Here is an 18,244-nt window from a genome sequence, read left to right on the forward strand (position 1 = left end):
TGCACCCGTGGGTATCACTCGCAGTGACAGTGGAGAAGGGATGGAAAATGGGTGGGTGGGTGGATGGGTGGTTTGGGGTGGTGCATCGGAGTGGCCGGTTTGTTGGTTCAGCCGGGCGTTTTGTCAGTGCAACTGCCGGAGCTGCCGGTGACAGCTGACGCTCGAAATGCTGCAGCGTTTTGCAGCGTCGGGGTTTGGTGCTGCGTGTACGTACCATTTTGCAGCAAACCCACACCGAGTTCCCACAGTGGCAGTGGGAAGGGCCCGGTTGCGTCAAACACTTCATAAACAGCAGCAACATTCCTGCGGCGGCGTTCGGAGCGCACATTCCCTTCAATCAACGCCAGTTGACGGTGCGGTTTTTGCGAAAACCCCGTCGGAAAAGCGATGATGATAAGAGAGAGAGCGAGAGAGCGAGAGAGAGAGAGCACGCGTAGTTTAGTCGGTAACAGTTTTACAGCTCCAAGGTGCAAAAGTATTTGCACCCTTTGGGGGTGGTTCCCCGGGGCTCGGAAATTGTTGTTACTCGCCCTCGACGCATCCAGCCTGTTGACAATGATGACAATTGTTGAGTGAATAAATGTACAAACTTTGCGATGTGCTTTTGATGGGCACTTTCGGTGTGGCTAATTGTTACCGGTAGCTTTTTGGCCGCTTAAAACGTAGTAATTTAATTGCCCCGGCAGCGTGGGGTTTGGTCAGACCAAGCTTTCCACTGCTCGTGGGCGGAAACAGTGAAGCTTTTGCAGTTTAATTCGCAAGCGATTGATGCATTAGAGCCTTAATTACTGCAGTAGTTCATATTCATCTAAGTAAGCTAAGAGGTTTTAACGGTAAATAAAAATAGCCCAATGACTCTTCTTCTGCTTCTTTACAAACCCGCACGCACAATTGAGCACGTCGTAATTCCATGGCCTACTTGGCATTGCTTAGAGCCAAAGCTTTCATGACTTTTAATTACTCGTAGCTGGATCGTCATGACTCATCGTCGTGGTGAATTGTTCTCGCGAAGATACGACCGTACTAATTGTCGCAACACCATGAACCGGTGCATGAATCAATCGCATCGTGGTGCCGGAAAAGCTGTTAACTAATGTTATCCGTTATTTCTCACCCCACTTTGCACGGTGCATTTGTCACCAAAAAAGCTGCCACTCGACGCTGAAACCACCAAAAAAGGATGGATCGATTGGCGAAAAAAACGAAGCCAAAAAAAAAAAGAAACTTATCACTCCAGACATTCCCAACCGTTTATCACGACCACAATGGCGTGCAGGGTTTTTTTTCTCGGGATGTTCGCTTGCTCCAGGATGCATCACACACGCCGGGGCCATAATTCCGTTCCAGTTACATGTCTGTCCCGCGGTTCCACATGCGCCTCGAAGCACCCGCGTGTGGATGAGTTTTCCCGGTGCCATTTTCGACATGTTTTCTTTTTTTTTGTTTTTGCCCGCGTGTGCCCTCGTTCTCTTCATGTGTGGCACATTCTTCGCATTTCGTCCATGGCCCGATACCACACCGTTCGCGAACGCGACCGAAAAGGAGAAAGTTTGGCTTTCGAATATGTTGGAAAATGGTACTACGCGCAAAAAGTCGGTCGTTTGGGCGCGAGTTGCAGCGAAGCGAAAATGAAAGCCATCACACGCCAGATAGCGCGCGGTTGAAACCGGAAAAGACAACAAAAAAAACAGGGCCAAACATGGTCCACACACACACACACACACACGCGCCAACTGACGAGGTCTAGTTTGTGACTGCGAATGGAACGCAGGAAATGTGCAATCATTCTGCAGGCGCAGAAATATTAAAGTGCAGCGAGAAAAGGCGAGCTTTTTTTTCCCTCGACGAACCGCGTCCGCATCGACACTCTCTCTCTCTCTCTCTCTCTCTCTCTCGGATGCTTTAAGGTTGGGGCCATTTTGGGGCTTGCGGAGAGCTGCGTGGCTGCGTCTCCCATCGGTGGCTGTGAAAAAAGTTTTGACTGCATAATAACAAGGAATAATAAAATACTTTGCATATTCAACTTTATCAACTATTCCGCTCCCCGAGTGCTATCACTTTTCTCGGGCGTTTGGGTGGTCTTTTTATACCCACCCCTCACTCTCTCTCTTTCTCTCTCTCCTTCTAGCTCCCGGAACCGAACCGACCGTTCGAATGCGGCACTGGTGCTGGGCGAATGTTTTGACAGCTGCTATCTGCGGAGTTGAAATGCTATTTTAACTGGCATCCGTGTGATGCGCCGGTCGTAACGAGTTGGCGAAATCATCCCTTATTACCGTGTCTTACCACGACCATAACGGTTACCATTTGTATGATGCACTGACGCCCGGAATCTCGACGAACTGCACCGTTCGAAGGACATTATGGGGGTGTGCGCGACGACACTGGACGTAAAATGTGGCCCACAGCACACGGGGTGGGTCGTTGTTGTCCATCGAGTTTCGGTACTGCTGCGACGGCATTGCTGTTGCTGCAGTACCGAAGGATTTGCATTAGTAAGTGGTGAAGGCACATCGGCGATGCAATGTTCAACGCTGGCTTTCGAGGAGCCTTTTTGAGGAAGGTGCTGTTTGCTACAGGAGAGAATTTTGCAATTCATAATATTCCAAAAAAAACTGTAACATGGCTCTGAAGGAGCTCTCAATCAACTAATCCATACATTAAGCTTGTTTTGGTAATGTTTTACTTTAAAATCGCTGCCAAGGTGGCTCTGAAGCAGTACTACAACTGTGATCTTTTAAATTGTAGCATGGCTGATAAACTCCCGACTTTAATGAAGACAGTTACGCTACTAAAGCACATTCAACCTGAACCATTTCCCCGTTTCCCACACTCAAGTAAAGAATGCAGAAAAGGTGATCAATACAGTAATGTAAAGTGGTACACTAACCCCACGGTAGGCACCTAAACAAATAGTCAGATAAGGATTTCCTCAAGCAAATCATAACGTGGTTATTTCCTGCTCTCAAACCAAAACATTTATTACTATTATGACACAACATTTACTATGTTTATAAAAAAGCTGGATATACCAAAACTATGATTGAACATAAATAAAGAGAAATCTGAACAGTTGACAGAGAAGCGGTCCAGAAGGCAAACCTAATACTTTGTGTTTTAATTCCAAAGCTTTTAGTGTCTCCCTACCCATGGTAAGGCCTCAAAGTCTCCAACGATCTCGTATGGAAGCTCACTACTAGATTTCCAGCGATCGTCTGGACGATCAACACCTTCTGCCGTAAGTAATGTGTCCGATCGAGTGACCGAACCACCCTGACATTGATGACGGTCTAGTGATGGGTAAAAAACGTTTTATATTACAAAATGACCGTTAATAAGCGAACTCGAATGGAAGTCTTTCATTTTGCTCTAGTGAAGAATATAGTGAAGAAAATAAGAATCAATTGACGCGAAGCAATTAACAACATGTCACGTTGCATCATGCTTTCAGGAGTAAGGCTATTTAGAGTTTCGAATAGGGCTCGGCTACATTGGATTTGGAAATTCTCAAAGTCTGCAGGTAATCTCATCCACCTTGACGTGTTGCTTTTTTGTTGCTTCTTCTTCCTCTAAACACTCAGTCGCTAACGTTCCCGGCGAATCGGGCGGCTTTTCCACACAAAACGCGGGCCCCAAAACGTCAACAATGATTCATTTTCACGGATCAACCGTAAGAGTGCCGAATCATCCCCGGGAGCCTGGCAGCGACAAAGCCTTAAAACATTTATTAGCATTTATCAGGATTAGAGCCCGGTGGCCGGAGTCGGTTCCCTTGCCCGGGCAGATCATCACCGGGCAGGAGATAAGCCACGTTCCAGCGCGAGCTGGCCGGAACTCGAGCAAGGACACTCGAGCCGCGCGCCAACCGAAAACCCCAATCAAAATCAGTGATCTGAAAAATTGACTGCCATTTGTACGCGTTGGTTTTTCGCGTTGGTCGGTGTTTTATTTTTGTAGCACCGTTACGTTTCCTCGGCCACTCGTTCCACCGACCATCCGCACCATTTTGAAGCGTGTGTGTGTGCTGCCACTATGTGTTTGTTGAAACTTTTCTTTCTTTTCGTGTCTGTCTGTCTGTCTTTTTTCAAGCTCGTTTTCGCTTCCCAAACCATCGGGCGTCGTGAAGTTCTCACGCGGTCGTGGCCAACTTACCCAGTGTCGAAGAATGTTACAGCAAAACCCCTTGTGACAAGTGCGGAAGCGGCAGGTTAAACGGAAGATTATGTCCTTCCCGAAAGGGCCTCCTTCGCCTGGGCTTGGGCGAAAGATTGATGGTCAGGTGGGTGGGTTTTTGGGGATGGAGAGCAAAGCGGCAAAACAGCGAATAAATTGGATCCTCGTTTTTGGTGTAAGTGGAGAACTTGAACGCACTGCGAGCGAATGGTGGCCTAAGGACTTCGGAGCCGAGGCCGAACTCGTGAAACGTGACACCAGGCATTGATGATAGACACGATATTGATTATAAAGCTGCTTAAGACGTGACGTTAATCAAATTAGGAGCGTTGTGCCGGGCCTGGCCGGGAGCCGCTATTAATACCACACGGGCACAGCCCACGGATGGGTTTTCCGTGGGTGGAAAAGCGACATCCATTATGTCGGGCAGGAAATTTAAGCTCCGCGTGCTCGTGCTCACGAGCGATCGCTGATGAATGGATGGGCGCGCATAAGGGCGATGTGTTTTTGATTGAAACATAATTTATTTTCGTAACGCTTAGTGCGCCATCGGGAGCCATAATTTTTAGCCAAACTTCCGCTAGCGTTCGTGACGTCGGTCGGAGGAAATGGCTCGAGTCAATATTTCGCATTGTTTTCGAGCGCGGCACTCGAACAGTATGCAACATATTTTTGTGTCCTTTTTTCTGTTTGCTTCAGTTTGCTTTAATGCTTTTCGCATGTTGGTGTCTCGTCACCATCTTTTAGTTGTGTTTCGAGCGAATTAGTGGATATTAGTCACTTTGGGGATGACTTTTCGATAATGCAGATGGACGGAGCAGTTGTTGAATTCATTCGATAAGTCGTTTAGACGCACAAATAGAACTTCGGAATTGACAGCCTTTTTCTGCGAATGTCTCTTTGCACCAGCTCAACGCAACAAACGCGCATCGATCGGGTGCGTTTTCTTTCACTTGCACTTAGATAAACCGCAAACTGGCGCATGAAAAAGAGAGTGCCACTGGACAATGGAGCTTCGCGCGCGTTTTATGCCTGCGTAACAATAATCAACCCATGAGCGCGTGTGCTCGAATGGTTGGATAGCAATTTGTTCGCCTGCATCCGAGCTGCACCTCGCACAACAAACGAATCCTGGCACCGGGTACACTGCGTGGCTGGTAAGTGAGAAAAAAAGTCCAGCGCTGCTTTTGCCGAGCGTCGAAGGATGGCGTTTTCCACCGATCCGCCAGGTGAAATCCAATCACACGTTACATGGCTGCACTTGCACGCTCCATGGCACGCTCGGTGGCACCGAAGAGATGATTGTGATTTATGTGAGACTGCAAACGAGAAAAAAAAACCGAAAAGAAAAGGAAAATGTCCACCAACCGGGTGGAGCAATAAAGGTACAACGGGTGTCGCGCGTTCATGGTGTTTATTGCAAAAGCTTCCCTTTTTGCTTCAGCTTCCAAAGCGTGCGGAAGGTCGAGCGTTATGGAGACACTTGACGTTTGTCGACGGTAGCTTTGTAGGTGGCCGGTGCCGGCTCGTTATGCCGAAACGAGATCCGCCCGTGCCACAGTGGAAACTGTGAAATCGGATGCAAGAAAAACAGCCCCAACGATGGCGGCACGGTCGAATGGATCCCATGCGTGCAGCCACGCGAGCAAGGAATAATGGTGCCGTTAATAGACGGCTGTTCGGGCGGCTCAGGTGCACCGGGATCGTTGTCATATGCTGCCAGGACTCGCTGTGGAGCTCATCTGATGGTGGTGGGCTATTTTTGGCACACACCGATCGAAGATGATAGTCAGAAGATGCGTCATTTGTGTGAATTAATTGGACAGATATGCAAACCCATTGCATGGGGCGTTTACCCTAGGAAGTGGACGTTAAATCAGATGGCATAGTTTTAGAGATGGAGTCTTCGTGAAGCTCAAATCCAAAAGAGTCGAATGGTATACCTTATGAAAGGCTTTCGATATCGATTAATGAGCTATCGATTTGTAATTTGTATCACTCTTGTAAGCCAGTCTTATCCGTGCTCATCGTGTCTTAACGTTGTCAGCTTACCCCGAGCATACTGTAAACCAGCTTGAAGATTGAATTAGAGATGCAATTTAATCATATTAAAGGAAAATAATCCTGTGAACAAATAATGTCAATTGATGGCGACAATTTGATCAAAATCCTCTACCCACTGGGAATCTTCTCTCTCTGCCAACAGGTGTATTTACGATGAGCACACAAATCTGCTCTCCAAAGGATGAAGTAATGGTCGCGTAGGTCTACCAGCTGATGCATTTTCCGAATGCACGTGCCGCTATTCACTATGATGATTCGACGAATAGAACCTCGACCTCTATTCCATCGAGAAACGCACTCGGAATCGCAACTATTTTCAGCTTTTTTTCCTCCCCGTCACAACTTTGCAGTAGAATCGTAGAACAATTTCCCGGCGTTTCCAGGACGAACGATTGCACCGCAAGTGATACGATCGAGCTACACGACGCAAGGCAAAACCCCGAGTACCTACATTAATCGTGCAAAAGGCCCCAACCAATCAACGAGCCCTCACACGGGACGAAGAAGGACGACCCCAAACCGGGGTAGCGACTACCGTAATTTACGACATCGTCCAGTGGATCGCGTGAAAAGGACTCTGCACGGTTCCCCTACCGAGGCTCAGATGCACCTCAGAGAGAATGAGAGAGAGAGAGAGAGAGTGAGAGAGAACGAATGGTTCACCGGAATGGAACGGTTCGGTTCAAGCACAACCCGACAAGAAAGAGCAACGTCGAGCCTATCGGGTCGGTCCGGACCGGGTCCGGGATTTTGAGCCCCTTTTGCCTGCTCTTACCGATACTGCCCTCTCGAGCCACCGGTGCGCTTTCGGGTAGGTAGTTCTTGTATGCTTTTTCCATGATTTATGGGTGCATCAAACGTTATGAATGTCCTGGCTTATCTTCCCGCTATTAGCCGCATTAACACTTCCTCCCGCTTGGGGGCTGACCTCGAGGACCAAAGCTGGTCACCCGGGAAGCCGAGCCCGGGAATACGAACGAAAAGGCCCATTTTCAGTGGCCGGCCAGGGCGATGAGCCACCGGCAAAAGGCTTTGAATAACAACAAACGCAATCATAAGTTTCGCTTTGCCGGTTTCACTTCCCGATTGGGCCGTGAATTGGATGTGTTCTTGTTGTGCGGTCGCTCGGCAGCTGTGGCATCCTCTGGCCTTCCTGGTAGCAGAGGAAGGAACTGATTTTCGTGACATGACAACGGGAAGGTGTGTTCGTCGCGTTCGTGGCGCGCTTGGAAAAGCTCCTGCCCGATGGAGGCGCATGGTGGGCTTCACCATTCGGCGTTCCTTTTGAGCAGGGAGATTTCCGTCCGGTTGCACAGTTGCGCTTATTTCGAAAGTTTGCCGCTTCGCAAACTGGCACCAACGTGTGGCCCGTGCCCCGGTGTGGCTTCATCCGTAAGGCGCGTTTGTTTATTCTTTAGCAAGCGGAAAAGCAGAAGCGAAAAGAAAAGAAAAACAAAGGAAAAAGAAAACAAACGGCTCACAAAGCCAAAACCCCCTTCTCGAGTCGGGCAAAGTGCGGCACCGGAAGTGTTGCCGGTGGCCAATTCAGCCTAACTAGTTTCCACGTGTTTCCACCGTCGCCACCGTTGCCCACCGTTGATGAATGAGGCGTGTCTGGGCTTCGCTGGGAGAGTGCTGGGAAAGTAATATTAAACGTTTTTCGTTCGTTCCACGTGTCTCGCACCGGCTCGGTTTCGCCCTGTTTCCTGGATAGTACGCATCGTCGGTCGATCTGTGTTCGTCGGCAACGGCCAATCCTTCCACGAGGCACTTCCGGGAAAAAGGCTCGAACACGCGGCCAGAGATGCCGTGCCGGAAGGAAGCGAAAGGGTTGGGAAAAGTTTGCCACTTTTCATTTTCACCGGAGCGTTGCGAGCGTAGATTTGTTAGAAATTAACTTGTCAGGGCATCGGTGGCCAGGCATTGTGTGCCAGCCGGCGAACCAAAATGGCTGTTCGGTTGGGGTGGCGTATTTCATTTCATTCGTGAGGAAGCAACCGAGAACAACCGAGGCTCTGCCCGGTGGTTGTGTGTTTTCGTAAACCTACACGCCACCGGGTGGTTCAATCTATCGTAACACGCTGCACAAAAGTGCTTTTAATTATCCGTGATCGGTGATAAAATGAATCTTTTATCGAGCACGATGAACGAAAATGAGCGCCGAACGTGATGTGTGCGAGATTTGAGCGGAATATTATTAAATTAGATAAACTTTTCGTCAAGCTTCGCCTTGGTGGGGTCGTTTTTCCGTGGAAAGAAACCTATTCTAAGTCACCTAGAGCATGAACTCTTAAGAGCCCACAATGTCGTAGAGCTTTTAAAATTATTCTAATCAGGTCGCGCTTGAGATCAGAGCAAATCGCACAAACCGCGTTCCCATTTCAACGGTAGAAAACGAACCCATTGCAACGGTAGCAAACGTGAGCGCGTGTGTATTAAAAGCAGGCAAACCACGCGGCGTAAATTCGCGCTAAGCTTGCCCTGCTCATCAGCGGCTAATTGTACCGGCCGCCTTCCAGCGGGCGACATAATCCAGAGCTTTGAGGTGCTGGGTGCTGGTGCTGCTAAAACTCATAAAGGTAATTGGATTCGGAGTCCGTGGTTGCGATGCTCAAACCTCGAGGGATATTAGAACGAAATAGAAATGTAACAAACAATTACCCATCCCGATCACGCAAACGGTGGTAACTTTGTATTTTTTATAATTATGTCCAGACGTAATCCAGCCATCGGAGCCATTTGCGTGTTTTTTTCTTCTTTCTCTCTCTCTCTCGAGCGAAATGATGCCAAAAACTCGAAATCGGGTCTTAAAAAAGTGAAGAAATACAAAAACAAATGCACGCGTGAGTTGGCAACAGTTTGTTCTGGTTTTGGTTAGCGAACAACTCTCCCAGGACAGCTCTCATTGGATTAGACCGGCATTCCTGACCTGGCAGGCCAGTAAGGAGTGCGCATTATCACTCGCTTCCGTTATCAGGAAAGTAGCAGTTGGGGGCCGGGGAAAAAGCTTCCTAGGCAACCTAAGCAAATAGGGCATGCGTTGGGCTCGAGATACTCGGACGGTGACTCGGATGGATGGTTCCACGCATCAATAGCATGGCTTTTTCCAACGCTCAGGTACAGGAGTTCCTTCACGAGCCACAACAGCCCTGGCCAGCGAGGGATCCAAAGTTGACCGTACCGCAATCTCCGAACGATAATCCTTCATTAGAATGGACCAACCTTCTCGCTCGGAAAACATTTCAAACTCGTTAACAGGTCAATTTTCTCGATCACCTCCTCCCAGGGTTGGTTGAACCGGAAACGAGGGCCGACTCCCTGCGTCGAATCGATGGTTTCCGGAGGTCCGGGCGTATCCGGCCGTCCAGGACGTTGGGAGGGTGCTTCGGAATATTCAATTATTTTATTATGATAGCATTTTTGTGGCTTCGCTATTAAGCCTGACCCCTCCGGTCGGTTCGCAGGAACCGGACGACTGCCAGGAAGCTGTCACATTGCACAGGAAAGAAAACACATCCGGACAGGCCGGAGGTTGTGTGCTCTTTTTTTTGTCTGTGCCGGTATCGAGGTAAAAACCTCCAACGCAAAAACACCAAACGAACCGGGCCGATGCTTTGTTCCCTCAAACCGCAGCAGGACGAATAGAAGGGCGTGCGGTTGTGGCGCAGGACTTTGCATTATAAATTTTGCTTCGGATGCGTATCCTAAAATAATTCCTTCGTATTAAAAATTAATCCTATTATCTCGTGGGTGTTTCCTTTGCTCGGTTTGAGTGCCAAAATGAAGGGCAGAACGAGAGCGAGAGAGATAGAGAGCAAAAAAACAGCGTGCGGCTGGAAAATGAAACAAAAACCCACCCTCGGAACTTTTGCCCAGCCCAATGGGGGGGCAAACTTTTGGTCTTCCCACGGATCGGATGCAACACCGATGGACGAACATCACCAAAGCAACCGAGCGTCCGAGGCTCGATTATCGTAACGTGGATCCTTCCGAGAACCTTCACCATGGTGATATGGAGCACGCGTTCGATCGAGTTTGGTTTGGGAGGACATTCAGGACATTCCCAGCCGCTAAAACCATCCATCCTTCCGCATGCGTGGAATCGTTAGTGTCTTGTTACCGTTAACCGTTGGGGTGGGTCACGCGACCCATCGATTTCGAGCTCCCGGCCGGAAAAGCTGGCTTTACCCGTGGGTCGGGGTCCTTTTTTCCGTTGCCGAACGCATTATTGACAGCTAACGAGCCGCCCCATTAGCAGAAGCGATCTTTCCTCTCGATCGGAGGCTCGGCTGTGTCGGGATGTGAGGCCCATTTTCGGGAGGGTGGATTTTCCCGGCGTTGTTTTTCCACCCAGCATACACAGTAACGACTCGCGTGGGGTGCAGGTTGACATACGGATGGAAATAATGCGCTGGGGTCACTTATCGTGCTGCGATCTAGTCCGAAAGCGCGTTTGATACCGTGGCCTGTGTCATCGTTATTATTTCGGTGACAACTTCGAGCGAGTGAACGCAAGGACTCCATGACAGCTGGTAGTGGTGTAAGTGCGTGAAGGCGTACCTCATGACACTCGAAGTTCCACCATCGTTGGATGTGCGGAACATTTCACCATTTTGGAGGCTTTTTAAACTGTAGAAACTTCATTTTGTGAACGCACTCGCTTTAAGCCCATGCGAAATGGGCATCTGGCTCAACAGCGCAATGTGTGTCGGCATCCTTAAGACCTTGCGTGCTAAGCGTTTTTTTCAGGAAATTCCACATAATGCCACGATTCAAGCGTTTTCTTGCTCCTATGCCATTGCCACAGTTGCACCGGCTTTTATTCTTCATGTTCTACGTTTGTGATGAATTTTTGTCTTGTTTTATGTTCATTCGTATTTCTGTTTAGTCTTAAATTTGATATTTAAGAATAATAGCTGTTTTAAATATTCAAAAATTACATTCTAAAATCAAACGTTTTTGTCGTCACCCAAAAATGAGTGACGCGGCACGCAAGATGTTAAGACCGTCTCTCAAGCACTCCGGGGGCAGCAAACAAACACAACATATCGCTGTAGCATAAATAAACAAAGGGGCGTTCTCTGGAAACGTGGCCTTATTTGGGTGGGTTGAATCGCGCCGATCATCTCGCCCGTCGATTGATGCTAATATGTCAGTGGGAAGGCCACCCTCCACCCAGACGCCCTGTCGTGTTTTGCCTTCGACTGAAGTTCGCTGCCCAGGCTCAAAAGGGATCCCTGGATGGGATAATAGATTGACGGGGTTTGAGCGCTCGAACCCGCGCTAGACTGTGGGCGGGAGTCAAGTTGCTTAACTTCACCGAGCCGTGCTAATGATGGCGATCATCCCCACCCAAACCACCCACAATCCCACCCCCCGATAAACCGGTCGGCTCATAATTAAGCGATGATTTATCCGAACATAAATACGTACCATTAATCAATCGAATAAAGCGCGGTCAAGCGATGGGATGTCGAGCGCCCGATCAGAAGTCGTCGGTTGCCTTTGTTCGTCTGGCACGGGCGCAATCATGTAAATCGATGCCATCGCGTATGATGCCCAACTCGTGTGGCCAAACCGAACCCGTGCCCACCAGCACCGTGTTGACGGATGAACGGAAAGGCTCCACTCCATAACGAAGGTTGAAGGGTTTCGCGTTTCGTCTGATTAGTGGCACGGTGACCGCAAAACAACAGTGGGTCTGGAAAACGCCAACTGCGGGAGTTCGCCGCGAAGTCGTCACCGAAGGGTAGACTCATTTACGGCCGGTGGCGAGCTGTCACGTAAAAATAATTAGCTACATTTGTTTGCGACCGTTTGCGCGGCCCCGGTTCGTTCGGTTTACCACCACGACGCGAGGACGCAGTAAAAAGCGCGCCACCAACGCTGGTGCGCGAATGAAACAATAAAATGCATGATTGCAATATTTATTACACATCCCGGATTAATATCCCTTGCGGTGATTGGTATTGTGCGGCAGATGACGCTTCGCGGGTAGCCTTGTTACAGGTTGGTATGCCGAATGCGAGCGAGATTTTTCGCGACCCATTCCCTTTGGCTTTGGTGGCCATCATTTATTCATTCGCGCGCGTACGCATTTTGTTTTTCGACTAGGGAGGTGGAATGGTGGGAAGTGAGAAAAGGGGACGTCGAAGGCATGCGTGGAATATTTATAGTTTCTTTTTTTTTGTTTCAGCAAATTGCTCCTAGGCTACTGGCGACGAATTTGACGAGCCTGCCACGAGCGCCCTCTAGCGATGGGTTGCGAAAGCAGCACGCAGCTGTGACTCGATGCGATACGAGTTCAGGTGCACTTGGAGTTCCCATTTTTTTTGTTTGTTTTGTTTTTGATTGCATCATATCATTGTTAACTCGACAGACAATCGCTTGGAGTCTTCGAAGCTGGCTCCGGGGCCTAGAAAGGAGTTATTTCCCGACCGTGTTTTCTGCTCGAGCTTCACCGAACAAAGCTCTCGAGGGTATTTTTCCGACGAACGGGCAAAAGGACGCAGTTTTCCATCCGATCCGGTCTGGTCTGCCCACAAGCTATCATTCGAACGGTATTGTACTGTGGCAATTCGTAGGAATTTTGTGCTTTGTTTGCCATTCCATCATCAATTGCTGCTTTCGATTGCAATGGTTTATGAGCAATTTATAAATTGCTTGACAGTTGATAACGATTATAATGCGTTGCCTTCTTGTTATCGACTGGCCATCGTTTCGAAGATACTCAATTCAATTTTGTTACGGCACAGTTTAAACAAAAAATCATAATTTCACTACCGAGCTTGGAAATTGAAATAAACTGCGAGCTTGCGACTCATGCACTGATGCATATGGAAGGTTTCTGATGAATTGAGTTTGCGATAGAATCGGTACCAGAAAAAACAACAGTGTGTCTCGTTCCTTGTGGGGTAAAAAACAACCTTCTCAATTGTGAAAATACGGCAGAAATTTCACACATCCACACCGATAGTGATGCTCCATAAACGGCCCTAAGCTGAGCTCGTTTCCCTTCTCGAACAAACGTCGTGTTTATTCTTCGAACATACCAAACGTCAGCGCGGCAATCGAGCCGAAAATCACCTGAAAATGTGCAACAAAACAATCTCACCAACCGGTCCCACCGGAAGGACACCAGGCAGGAAAACGGTGAGTCTACAGTGTGAGAGTTTTCCCCCTCTTTCGTCGATTCCCTCGACGATTTTGGGGTGGACAGACATTTTCCACCGCGCGGCAGCACACTCGATCGACAGATGGCAAGCGTTTATCTCGTTTAAGGTTTTTCCCATCCAGGAAGGGATGCACATAGGATCACCGGGAGATGCTGGGCGAGAAATAACAAACCCATCTTCCAGATTTAATCAGTGTCAAATAAATCTTCACCACCGGCGGCATTTCCCAGCGCGTGGTGTGCCATCTTGTACGAAATCGAGTTCCTCCCGGTTCGGTTTCGCGCGAGCTGCTCGGCACTCCAAGTCGCAACATAGTACCGGGTCCATTGTCTTCGGCCCCGGGGAAGGATCCTTTGTGTGTGTGTGTGTGTGGTATGAGCCCCTGTACCCATCGTTGATGTCGCAGTTGGAGTAAAAATAAACAGATAAATAAATAAACAGACCCACAGCTCGATGGGCTACCAATGCTGCTTTGCTGAGTCCGTGTTCGGTTTCAATTTAAATCTAAATCAACTTTTTCCCAGCTCCGGTGCCTCCCAAAACGTGAACGTACCCATAAATTCGTCTCGGCTGATTCCACCGGGAGATTGGGCCACGAAGCTTCGGCCCGAGTGCCCAGTGCGCTGTGGTCAATTGCATTGGTGGAAAGTTTGCTCGCCCGGGGATGGATTCCGTGGGCGTTGGGGTTTTTTGTTTTATTTTTGCTCCGTGCAACTTTGATTTCAATTTCAGATTTCTCTCCACGCCCTCAATAAATACCCACTCACACATAATGGAAGCACTATTTAAACTGACCCATTCGACGGGCGCTCATTTCGTGTGTCGCGAATGCAATCTATTAATTTCGATTAAACTCCCAACCCGTTCGAACGCATTCCACGCATCCAACAAACGGACCATAATTGTCAACGCCAATTTGGTGCAATTTCGCCAACGAGCGACCTGTGCGGTTGCGGTTGTTTTACATTAAACAAATCAAGCAAAAAACATAATGTACCCCACACTGGCCTGGGTTAATGTCGATAACGATCATCCGAAAAAAAAGAGAGAGAATAAAATAGGCAGTTTATATCCCCCAGACTGTTAATTGCACTGTAAAAGCATCCCCAATGGTCCATTTTCCTGTGCTGTGTGTTGTTTGGGTTTTCTCAAACTTTTTAATCCCATCACCCCCGAAACAGGTCCTTGGAAAGCGAAAAGCACCGTCGAGGGCGTACGTTTATCATAATTCGTATTCCCAATTCCCACACCGAACGCGAACCGGCGAGCATAAATGATTCCTGATTGGTGTGACACGCCCTGGCTGGCCGGTCCGTTCCGTGGTGCTTAGAGGACCACCACGATGGAGCCCCCGCGGGCGCTGCGAAAGATTTAATCTATCAAATATTTAACCGAAAAATTTGCGACAGATTACATCGCCCCAGCACCCAAGGTTTTCGGCCATCACGCGGCCACCCTTAATGACATCATCGGTCAACGAATTTTCGCTTCACGTTTCGCCTGAATGGCGTACCTTTCTCACTGGCGTTTTTTTCACTCTCTCTCTCTTTCTCGCTCGCTTGCGTTCGCCGTGATCCTTATATTTCCATCGGCGCGGGCTCGAGCACACGTTGGCGTTACATTCCGGTCCCGTGGTTGGAAAACGATAATTTTCCGCCATTTTCATCCCACGTTGCGCCCAATCACGGGATCCTTCCATCTTCCGGCACGCGGCAAAAGTCCGTGCCACACCGGTCACTGGCCGCGAGCACCGTTTGGGTGCGTTTTAGGGGGGCTTTTTTGGGCTTTTCCAGTTCGTCGTTTTTTATTTGCTTCTTCTCTTTTTCCTCTCGTTGCTGGCTTTTCATGCACTGCGAGCGGGTCGGACAAAAATAAAACCGGACCGAGTTGGCATGGAGCGCGGGTATGGTAAACCAAATCGCTCGATGAAAAACGCCCGTGGTCGGCCATTTTTTGATGAACGTTCAGCTTTCTGCGTCGACCCGTTATACCGCTACTGCTGGGCTTGGCCGAGGAGGGTTCCGCTTCGGGTGCCCTTTTACCACGCTTTTTTCCGGGGGCCACGTTTGATCGAGTACCGCCGCCATTGCTGCTGTTGGTTTGTGCTGAAAGGGGGGCTTTTTGGGGGCTTTCTCTCTCTCTCTGTTACCTGCTTGCTGGCGATACGGCGCAATGTTTAACCGGAGTATATTTCCCCGACCCCGACTCGGTACCAATATTCGTTGCTACAAATTGAACGGCCACACCGGAACACTGACCGCGTGCACGACGTCGGACTGGATTACGCTCGATAGGCCGGTGGTGGATGATGAATGAGCTGAAGGCCCGCACCGGACAGGGCAGCGCGTCGATGGTGGTGTTTAGCTCAGGTTGCGCCTGTTTGCGATGGGGTTGGGAAATGGTGGAGTTTTCACATTTTTTTGGTTGTTGTCACGATAGCCTATTGTTACGCTAAACGGCAGCGAGCGGAAGCGACGATTTTATTATGGGATTTTTGTTTTTCGAGCCCAACAGCGCCTTTCGTTTGACAGGTTCTTTTTGTGTGTGTGTAGTTGACAGCTGAATAGAAAAACAAGGTTCTCAAAATACGGTGAGATGTGTTTGAAAAACCCCGATCTCCAAATTTGTGGATCGTGTGCTGGATATTGTTGTAATAAACGTACAATCTACATACGAAGAGGTAAGGCTGTATTCTGCAATTTTCCTCCAATCGAGCGCAAGTTATGCAAGCGAATATGTTTACTCGCGTTGCGCGAATTCGTGCCGTACGCTCGAAGCAATATTTATTTCCCTTTTGCAACATAGATTAAGCAGCAAAAAAACATACAAAGGGAAACACATCAAACGATCTCGCGCCACGATTGCTCCAAATTGGAATTTTATATGCACAACGGGTGCATATTGCCTGGTGGAGGCATGGTTTCGGGTTTGGAAAGCAAAAATGCCAACAAAAAAAGAAAGGAATCGCAAACGCACACAATACACAAAAGAAAAACATGTATTGCCCAACGATTCGGCCATTTTTTTGTTGCCTCTCCACAATCCATCGGACCGACTAACAGCGGGTGCAATTTAACGCAGCACTTGCGAATCCCTAACCTCAACCAGGCTCGTTGGGAGACCCAGCTTGGGTCTATCGAACGATGGACGCCAAAATCGCTGCACCACGCTGATTCGTCGGCGCGCAATAGACGACCCCACAGGCGAGTCCACACCAACGAATACCCGAGAGTGCATGGAGAGCGAAAAAAAAATCACCGATCCCCACGTGGTGCGTCGTTTCGAGCGCACGATATATCCTTTCGTTATCGCCTCGATACGCATCGGCAAAACGGTGTGAGGGTGAAAAGCGCAATATTAACAGCCACGAGAGTAGCGCGCGTTGCGCGATAATTCAGCGACAACCAGCTCGCTCGTTCGGACGTGTTGAAGTTGAAAATGGTCGATGGATTTTTCGGCTGGGGAGACGGGGGTACTGTTACAACCAGGCGGGGACCAGGTTGGGCACGATTTATAGTGACAATTTACGTACCGCTTCCGCCGTTGACGGTTCGTGCGGACGAATAAAGTGCCCGCACGTGGCACCGGTTGCGATGACTTATGGGTGTTCATCAGCCCTGGGGTTTGGTTGGTTTTGGCCCTGTATGGAGTGGGTTCTTGTTTTTTTTCTTGTTCTGTGTGTGTGTGTTTTTGCACGGGGTGAGGATCGAGTCGCAAAAGGAAGCATCCCCCCAAAGGGTGAGTATTTTTAAGGGTAGTGTAACCATTGCCAGACCGGTCGAACGTGTCTTATCGTCGCGAATCGGTTGCGTTTCACATCGCGGCGTTACATTGTGGTGTTATAAAGGCGTACCAAGAACCAGCACCATCGAGAGGTCGGAAGAAATTCATCATGGCCGCCATCTAGCTCGGAACGGTGAGTAATTAATTAACGAACTATAATTATTGCCCGAACGGCTTCAGGGTTGCGATTCCGGGAAGCAATGGCTCGAGGATGGCTGTGGTTTGTCCGTTAAATTAGCTGCCATGTTTGCTTGGAAGTGTAGCTTCGAGCGAACTTGACCGACACGTTTGGTTCGTTTCTTTCCGTGAAAAACTGAAGACCCTACCGAGAGACAGAGAGAGAAAGAAAACTAGCGAACAGCATATCACCCGGCGAAGGGGCATTAAAACCACTGCCCATCTCAAACAGTGCTTATCCCAATTCAATTGTTTGGAAATCATTAAATTCTCGTTCCCAAACAAACACCCATTAGCGTATTACATCCACTTCGACGTTTGCGTGCGTGGTGTGGGATCTGGATGCGATGGGCGACCCAGGAGTTTGGGTGAGGGCTCAAGGACCAGACCCGTCACGGGAAAGTCGGAAGGGCCTTAAATCATGCCATATTTGCTCGCTTCTGAGGCCGGTTTTTATTTGGGTTCTGGTGTGTTTGTGTGACTGAGCTTTTCTTTTTTTATTCACTCTCTCTCTCTCTCTCTCGATCGGCGGAAATAGAAGCGTTGAAACATGGCCACTGTTTGACAGCACCCCCGGCGAGTGAAACCGGACTCTGGGTGGCGTCGCCAGCACCGAGCCGTCCTTCCGGCGTTGGTGGTTGAGTGGCGCTTTGGAGGTGGATTTTTCATTTCCATTTCCACTCCCACTTGGTCCGGGGTGGGTGGGTTACCGTGTCGATGTCGCTCATTAGCACCGGATCGGAACCGTATCCGAGCGCCGCTTAATCTGCTAAATAAATAGCATCCAATGGCATGGCAGCTCACCGCAGTCGGAGTGATAAATGGGTGGCAAAAGCGGTTTTTCGTGCGATGTGAAGCCGGCTGCTGGTGGA

Source organism: Anopheles nili, chromosome 2 (genome assembly GCF_943737925.1).
Source record: "Anopheles nili chromosome 2, idAnoNiliSN_F5_01, whole genome shotgun sequence".
Lineage (NCBI taxonomy): Eukaryota > Metazoa > Arthropoda > Insecta > Diptera > Culicidae > Anopheles > Anopheles nili.